Source organism: Pinus tabuliformis, chromosome J (genome assembly GCF_031772625.1).
Source record: "Pinus tabuliformis cultivar Carrire ecotype Pingquan chromosome J, CPIR1, whole genome shotgun sequence".
Lineage (NCBI taxonomy): Eukaryota > Viridiplantae > Streptophyta > Pinopsida > Pinales > Pinaceae > Pinus > Pinus tabuliformis.
The window spans coordinates 1630427717-1630437589 of NC_142295.1; positions in this window are offsets into that span (position 1 = coordinate 1630427717).

Below are 9873 nucleotides of genomic sequence, written 5' to 3' on the forward strand. Positions count from 1 at the left end.
AAAGTGTTGCTCATCATTTGAGAAACTTAGTGACCTCATTGTGCCTCATTCATGGCCCTGGTGGCCTCTCTATTGTGCATTAAGAATCTTGGCTGTAAGTTCTGCAAGGACAAGCCCAAAAACATAATTGTGCAAAGAAAAAACATTGTTTCTTGAGACCATTAGCTTTCCTTCCTCCCCTCATTCAAGATGGGTTCTTGAATATTTTTCAGTTTAGCAAGGTATTCCACATCCTTATCAACCTTCTGCTACCTTGTTCCACCATTTGGACACCTTTGAAACCTTCAAAATGTCTTTAGATGAGAACTAGGACATCCTGTAGTAATTCTTGTCAAAACTACAGGAAACCTACAGGAAACCCTGTTAAAACTACAGGAAACCCTTTTTGAGCATAAATGATATTCTGAGCCTGGAACAGGCCCTCAACTTGACTCCCATGCCTTTTTCCCATTTTTAGGCCTTGGAAAAAAGATAGAAAGAGATTGGAGACCTCTTGGAAAACATCTTTTGATCACTTTAGTTTGAGTTTTGTTTTGATGGTGAATGCCTCATTTCCTTTTGTTGCCTTTTTCTTCTCTCTTGTGTCCTAGATGACTGCCTAATGGCCTTGGAGATCTCTGTTTTGATTAGGTCTCTCTTAGTCTCTGCCATCTTGGGTTCTAGCATAATTTGTTCATTTCTTCCTTCTTGTAGCAACATTCTACCTTCCCATAGTAGTCATTCCTCCTCTTGAAGGGTCTTCTAATTGTATAGGAGTGATGAGAAATGATGAAGAGGGATTAGATGATGATGCTAAGGCTAAGAGGGAGTAGTGTAGGATTGTGAAAATGGAGAGGATGCTCTATTTTTTTTTCAAGAATGAAATGGGATGGATGAATGATGAATAGATAGTGAATATGAAGTGGATGGAGGGCTTGGAGTGCTGTGGTGACTTTGCCTTTGCAAAAATATATTCTTTTAACTACTATCCTCATTCCTTGAAATCATCACCCTTCATAATTTGACTTTTTAGCATTGCATGAGTGAAGGAATGAGCTGCAATTAACTAGTTGAAGGCGGCTGAGACTACTGACCCATCCTTAGCTTATAAAACCTCATCTCTCATGCATTGACAACAAATTTCTAACTATAGTATGCTCAAGAGAAGAGGTCAAGAATATTGAATACGTGTACCTAGCTGATGGCCTTCCTGTAGATGTTGTTTGTTGGAGAGTCAAATCCTTTCTTGTATTTGTTGCATGTGTTTTTCTCCTTTTTTCTCTGATGTTGTTCCTTGATGTGCAGGTACTTGATAGTGATGCTGATGAATCCTCACTGTGAAGGTGGGTTACCTCTTGTTAAATCTCCCTGTCATGTTTCTATGATGGATGTGGAGGGTTTTATATGTCTCCTTATCACTGTTTGATGAAGCCAAATTCACTATTCTTTGCCACAAAAGAGTTCTAGAAATCTAGATTTGGGGATAAGAAAGCTAATATAAGTAGCTCAATGATTACTATGACCTTCCAAAGATTTTCCAAGGATGAAATGATGCTTGTGATCCTAGAAAAGGACTTACATTAACCATTTAACTCAATCCTACAACAAGAAATCATTAATACTAAATGCATAAGTAGAAAGAAATAAAAACAAGAGATGCAAGTGAATAAGCAGTGAAAAGAAGGAAAGAGAATGATACAAAAGGGCTCTAAGGCTCATGGGATGGAAAATCCCAAGGAAACTCAGAGACCTATTGAGGAGAACAATATTTAGAAGCTAAACATGACACGAGTCTTCTTTATTTTCATCAATAGAATTACATCCCTGCAAGAGAATACAATGGAGCTACTGAAATACGATTTCTCTCCACAAGAACAGTAATAAAATATATCCCTAGAGGAAAATTTGACTTGGTACTTATAAAAAATGGTTAGGAATCATTCCCCATGAATGGAGGAAGCTTTCCCCACCAAAATCCCTTGATTATTGGATCTTGTCCCCAATACTAGGAATCTGCATTAAATGGCAGGGAACACATTCCTGGATTTTCTCAATCATTGGAGTTCCACAATTTGTGCCATAATTCCATAATATCTTGTTGATTTATTATTTATTATGGATCCTCCTGTATTAGGGAGCAAGTCCCTAAATTATCTCCTCCAAATCTTCATAATTTGCCCAATATTCTCATAATATTCCACAAAAATAAATAATATTAGGCACAAATATGCAATTATTCATAAACCTTCCTAAGGAATATATTAAAGTTAAAAATAAATTATCTAATGCAAGAAGAGATGTTTAATGTGCTGAAGGATGGTCATAGGCCTTAATTTATGTTTAATTTAGAGGCATGGGCCTTAATTTATGTCTAATTTAGATTCCCATCACATTGCATGGTAGATCAAGCCATCCATCTACACCTCTACCATGGGTATATAGGATATAAATTGTTAAAGGAACCACACGTGGTCTGTTGAATCTACATGAGTGAAGTCCTTGTAAATATGTACACAGAGACATTAAACCCAAAAATACTTTGTTGGATAACAATATGCAACCATATATCTCATATTTTAGCCTAGGTCTAGAACCAACTGGTCTCCCAGTTCTTGTTACCATTGTGGAAATTATTTTTGTTTTCTGGCTTGGACGTACTTCATGTCTACTTAAGACCAATAGAAATCCAATAGGTGGTTTCTTTGGCACAATCGTAGCTACTATGGGAATGCTTTGTATTATAGAATGTGTTTTTTATGATGGATACATCAAGTCCAAGTTTGGATATGGTGTGGTGGTGCTTTGTAGACCCAACAATTCTCTTAATGGGTTCTTTTGTACATGTTCAAGCTTTGCAAGAACATTATGGAGGTTCACTATATTTTCAAAATGTTGATAATATCATTATTTGTAGACCCTTTTGTTCAGTGCACCATTTGATGGGCAGAATGATGGAAAAATACCATAATTTCATGAAGAGTGAAGAATTCAAAGAGTTCAACAAAATATTTTGGCAAAGCACGCTGAGAATCATCAATGTCACAGATTGGAATGAGATTTTTTGTTACAGCTGGAGGGAAGTGGCCCTTTTTGAAGAAAAAAATTAATGATCCCGATATGCTACATATTATCAATGAGCTCTGTGTTGAGGTTCATTACAACCATCCACCATGGCTATGTTTGGCTATGAAATCCATGGCAAGATTATAAAGCAGAACCAGTCAAAGTTCAATGTGAAGACAATCACTATCAATGTAAATACATGGTCAGATGCTGACCATTCTTTGGTGATTGTAAATATAATAGAGCCATTCCAATAGGAGGAGGTATTTTTATTTGTGGAACTCTACTTGGAATGCATGTGATTTGCCACACAGTACTAGAGAATATACTACCAACATGGACACGAAATTTGGAAAAATATTTCAAATGAACTTAATCCAGGGTTAAAAGTGACAATTTTGAAAACAAGTCTGATGAACTTTTCTCTCTTTTTTTTTTTTTTTTTTAATAATCGTCACTGCCTACTGCCTGGCCTTCATGGATCAATTATAAAACACTGAAAACAAAGGGGCAAAGTTGATGAGAAACAAACTACAATTTTCCAAAGAAAGTTTAGTATTGATCTATAGAATTGGTGGAACAAAACTCGTATTTTGTGGGGAGGATTGATCCATGAGGATCTCCCCTCTTGGACAAATTTTAAAGGTATCCATTGTTGGCACATGACAAGTTTCAAAACAACCCTTGAACAACAAAGAGAAGCTCATAAACTTTGGAAAAATTTGGAAATGATTAATACTTTAGATGGGTTTAGGTGCTCATGTATGTTTCATTTAATTTATAACAAGGAAATTGAATTAAGTGTGAGAATCTACCTCACAAATAGTTTCTTAATCTCAAGTTGGAATTTGAGATTTTCATGGGATTGTTTCCATTAAAAATGTAGATGAGATCCATGTTCGATGGATATGAGAGATTTTCTCCTTAAGAATCTCATAAGATCCTATTTTAAGGTATCTAGTGAGTGATTCTCTCCTTGGAATATGGATCTGAGGATATATCCTCTCCTTTTTTTATGAATCTCTAAAAGTTATAAATTCCTCTTATGTACTCTTTGGAAGGAGGGTTTTTGGAGATAAAGTTTGCTTGAGAGAGATTTTGTTTAGAGAGATTAGAGAGCTCAAGTATTTCCGAGGTATTGAGGAAATTTTTGTAATGTGTAAGCCTTGAAGAATCTTTGTTAGTAGACGGTAGCTCTAAGTTTCCAACTCTTTTTAATAGAATATTACACACATTCCTCTTTAAATAAAGACAATAAAGTGATTTGACCTTTGGAGGTGAATCCAAAGATGTAGCCTAGTGGGGGGGGTGAACTCCATTATCATCTTTGTCTTGATGCTTCATATTTTTCCTTGTTCAAGTATTATTGTGCATATTAATTTACATTTTTATGTGTTAATTTACATGCTTATGTGACAATTTTTGTAACTTAATTTCACAAGCCCTTATAGTCAAGTAAAAATACTTTGTTGCAAGTTTTTTCCCTCAAGTTTTCAGTTTAGGTGCGTATGTGATGGACCTTCTCAAATGCATGTATCCACACTATAAGAGAAAAGGGACATCCGTGAAATAAGTGGGGAATTGAATATTCTTCTCCCTTATAGAGGATGCACCAAGAAGGTGTTGGCATTATGACACAAGTTTGGCTCTATGACATAGGTGTTGTCCTTGATGGCAACTCACTCAGATGATAGATCACAGTTCAGGCTCACAGAATGAAGGAAAAGGAGATATATGCAAGTTCCTCTTGACCAAGCCGCGTATACATGTAGGTTCGACGACCAAAAGGCGCGTATGCATATACACACACTTTCATGCAAGGAAAGGCGCGTACATTTGGTTTTGGTCCGTGGTATTTGGACCATGGTATTGTGATCCATGGTATTGGTCCAAGGTATCTTGTCCGACGTGTTGACCCCAGGTATTTGGTCCAAGGTATTGGTTCTAAGTGGTTTTGGACCATGGTATTGAGTAAGGCCTAAGACTATAAAAGGAGGAGAAGATCATTAGGCAAAGGCACTCAAGTATTGAATATCTAATGAAGAGCAAGATCTAGAATACTGGTCATTGGGTAATGGTGCATAGCTGGATCTGAATCAAGGAGGAACCTGAGCGCTTGAAGAAGGATAAGTTCTATTGATGGGTCAAGATCTTAAGGCTTGAAGAGAAGTATCTTTGTGTGGTTTTTGATCTTTTATCTGAATAATTGGCGCATGTCGTAATCTGTAAATCTGATGATCTGGGTATAACTAATGTCTGAATAGTGGTAAAGGTTAAATCATCTTTTACAGATCTGTACGCAGGTTCCGTATAGCAAAGGCGCGTATACACGCTGGTTCGGTATTTCAAAACTGCGTATACGCAGGTCTGCCTTGAGAAAAGTGCGTATGCATGCTGGTTCGACACATTGAAGTAGCGTACACCTCATAAAATATGTTTTAGCTACTTCTGTTTATTGTTGCAGTGTTCTGGGTTCTGGATTGGGTTTTGGTTACTGTTACTGTGTTCTGGTTACAACATTCAGAAAAGTGATTGTTTGATTCAGTTTTGGTTGGTGCAAAGGAGATTGGTTGATGCAGATATATTTGATGTTTGATTGATGTTATTGATGGATCCAGTCTGAAAATTAATGAAACGTGGTCCCTGGAAGAAAAGAGAAGGTTGTAGCCTTTTGTAGGTCAGCACCTACGTACTAGTACATTAGCTAGTACAAGAGCTAGGGGGTTGTAGCTCCCTTCTAGGAGAAGCTAGAGAATGAGAGAAGGTTGTAGCCTTCTGCAGGTAGAAGCCTACATACTGGTATAAGACTGCACCAGTACAAAACATTGTAAAAGAAGTTTCTTATTAAAAGAAAGATAGAGATGATTGCAGCAGGTGGTTTTCACCCACATTGGGTTTCCACCTTACATCTTGTGTTCATGTGTGTGACTATTTGATCTATCTTTACTTCTTCTGGTTACTATTTATATGGTTTTGATGCATAGATTAATGATCAACTTTTGAAGAATTAACTAAATTATAAGTCTATAGGGTATATGTTAGTTTCTTTATATACAGTTGTGTATACACACAAGTTTAATTAACTGAAGTAGAGTATATGAATTCGAATATGGAAATGAAATATTACTGACTTGCTAATAATGATTCACCCCCCCCCCCCCCTCTTAGTATTATTTCGAACAATTGGAATCAAAGCCAAGTTCTTTAGAAGAAGCTTGATCGCTTGAAGAAAGATCCATCATCATGAGTCACTACGAAAGAGAGGGATCCATTAGACCACCGATATTTGATGGGAGAGACTTCATCTATTGGAAGGTAAGAACCACAACCTATCTTCAAACTCTTGGAATAGATGTTTGGGAAATCATGGAAGGAGGATACACATTTCCATTAGCGATTCCTACAGATACGGCAGGTAAAAAGCAGTATGAAACAAATGCCAAGGCTGTCAATACATTATTGGGAAGTCTGTCACAATTAGAATTTGTCAAGGTTATGCAGCTCAAAACCGCCAAAGAAATATGGGATAAGATCATTCTAAGCTATGAAGGAGACGGCCAGGTAAAACGTGCAAAACTACAATCTCTCAGAATTCAATATGAAACTCTCAAAATGCAAAATGATGAAAGTATAGCTAATTACTTCTTAAGTATAGAAGAGATTTTTAATCGCATGAAAAACTTGGGTGAAGAGATAAAAGAAGTTACTGTAGTTGAAAAGGTTTTAAGATCCTTGTCTTCTAAGTTTGAATCAAAAGTTTCTACGATAGAAGAAAATCAGAATCTTCAGAGTATTACTATGACACAGCTGCACAGAATCCTAACTGCTTTCGAAATGAGAAAAGGGGGTCCATCAGATATGAGAGAAGCCACATTCAAAGCTTCAGGAAGAGAAGAACTCAATGAATTAGGACATAATTCAGAAGGAGAGGAAGAAGCAAACTTTGTCAAGAACCTTCAATGGGGTACTGGAAGATTCAGAGGTAAGCTACCTTTCAAATGCTTTGCTTGTGGAAGAGTCGGTCATTATGCGGCCAAATGTCCTCATAAAGATAAGCTTGATAAAGGTAAGGAACCAAAAAAATGGAATAGAAAACAGAATGTAAGTAAGAAGAGCTATTATATGCATGAAGATAGTGATGGTTTATCAAATAGTGATGAAGATGAACATGGTAATGACTATAGACTTCTGATGGCTTTTGAAGACGATAATTTCTTGGATGCTTTAGATGAAGATGGTATCTATGAAGAAATTTCTAAACTTAAAATCTGTTTAGAAGAAAAGAGTATGATTATAGATACTCTGACATTCCAACTTGCTGAAAGGGAAAAACAAAATGAAAAGTTAGAATGTGAAATTGTGGGTCTAAGAAAAGATATTGAGAAAACAAAAGCACTCAATATTAGATTTGCGAAAGGATTAAAAACTTTAGATGAAATTATCAAATTGCAGCGTTCTCCTCTGATAAAGGTAGGTCTTGGATATACTGAAGAAACGTCTCAAGCACAGAAGCCATCAACCTCCAAAAGTTATCTTGATGCAGCAAGGAGAAGTGAACAGGTTGACAATCGTCAACAAAGGCATAAAGAAGATCATCAGGTAAATCGGGTTCAATCTACTTCAAGGATGAACAAAATCTATAACCAACCATAGGTAAATCAGTCTCAATTTGCTTCAAGAATGAATGTCAATGGAAACTACAATCATCAGGTCAGTAGATTTGATAATCGCAGGAATTTCTTTAATGGCCAATGTTTTTCATGTCATAACTTTGGACACAAAGCTGCTCAATGTGTTGCTTATAATACCATCATGACCAGAGAAGAACAAAATCAAAGGAATCTGACTGGGATCATGAAAAGAACCTACAATAACTTTTCTGCTCTTGAAAATGAAATAGAATGCTCTATCTATAACAACTTTGGTCATGAAGATTCTGAATGCAGGAGTAAATTTCAGCAAACATCTCAAAAGGAACAAGCTTAATTGGGCCCCAAAACATGGAGAAAGAAGGAACTACAAACAGAAAGATGTGGAATATCCTTGTATGCAGAAGGACAAGAAAATTAGTGGTATATCGATAGTGGATGCTTGAAACACATGACAGGTGATAAAGAAAAACTTCAGTCATATAATGCCTTAGAAAAAGAAAAGAAGGTCTCATTTGGTAATGACACTCTTGCAGTCATAAAAGGTAAAGGCTCTGTTCTCTTAAAAGAAAAGGTTAAAGCTAGGAATGTTATGTATGTTGATTGTCTAAAGCATAACGTATTGAGTGTCAGTCAAATGTGTGATCAAGGAAATGTAGTATTTCAATCAAATGGATGTGTTGTTCATGAGGTTGATACAGGAGAAACAATGATCAAAGGTGTAAGAAATCCAAACAACTTGTACATACTCAAGGGAGGACAACAACAACGCTATCTAAGCAAAAATTATGAACACTAGCTATGGCACAGAAGACTGGGGCACCTAAGCTTCTCTCAAATAAGAAAAGCATGCAGATACCAGGTGGTTCGTGATCTTCCGAATATCCGAATTCCAGAAAATACAATATGAAAATAATGTCAATTTGGTAAGAAAACCAGAACACATTTCCCTGAAAAGGAAGGATCATCTAGTAAGTCTCTTGAACTTGTTCATACTGACATATGTGGACCATCAAGGGAAAATTCACCTCGTGGAGAAGAATATTTTATATTGTTCATTGACGATTTTTCAAGAATGTGTTGGATATGACTTCTAAAGCACAAAGCTGAAGCTTTCGAAAAGTTCAAAGCCTTCAAAACCTTGGTTGAAAATGAATCAGATCGGAAAATCAAATGCCTCAGGTCTGATCTAGGAGGGGAATTTACTTCAGATGAACTCTTTTACTTCTGTGAAGAACATGGAATAAGAAGGGAATTCTCTATCACAAGAACTCCTCAGCAAAATGGAGTGGTAGAAAGGATGAACAGAACTGTTCAACAAATGGCTCGTGCTATGCTAGATGAGTCTGGAACTCTTGCAACCTTCTGGGGTGAAGCTGCATTCGCTGCCATCATTATTCTCAACAAAACAAATGCTCAGGAAAAAATCCAAAGCAGGTAAAAACCGAAGATTGTGAAGAAGATGAGGATTATCCTTCCACATCAAATCAGACTAATTCTGAAGAAGAAGAAACTAATGAAGCATCAGAAGAAAAGACTCCATCTAGGTATGTCCAGAAAAATCATCCATAGACTCAAATTTTGGGACAAAAAGAGGCAGGTGTGCAGACAAGAAGAACTATTACAGAATCCTCAAGCTATCTTGCATTGCTTTCCTCCATCGAACCACAAAATGTAAATGAAGCATGTAAATATGAATGTTGGGTCAAGGCCATGAATGAAGATCTTGAGCATATTGAAACGAATAATACTTGGGAATTGGTTCCTAGACCTAATGATAAGAATGTCATAGGAACCAAGTGGATATTCAAAAACAAGCTGAATGAAAATGGAGAAGTTATTAGAAACAAGGCCATAATTGTTTGTAAAGGGTATGCTCAACAAGAAGGTATAGACTTTGAAGAAACTTTTGCACCTGTTGCAAGACTTGAAGCCATAAGAATGTTTCTTGCTCTTTCTAGTTTTTAGAATTTCAAAGTATACCAAATGCATGTAAAATCTGCTTTTCTTAATGGGGACTTAGAAGAAGAAGTATATATTGAGCAACCAGATGGATTCATCCTTGGAAGTGATCCAAACTTGTATACAGACTCAGAAAGGCCCTCTATGTTCTAAAACAAGCTCCAAGAGCATCGTATTATCGTCTTGACAAATATCTACATCAACAAGGTTTTTCAAAAGG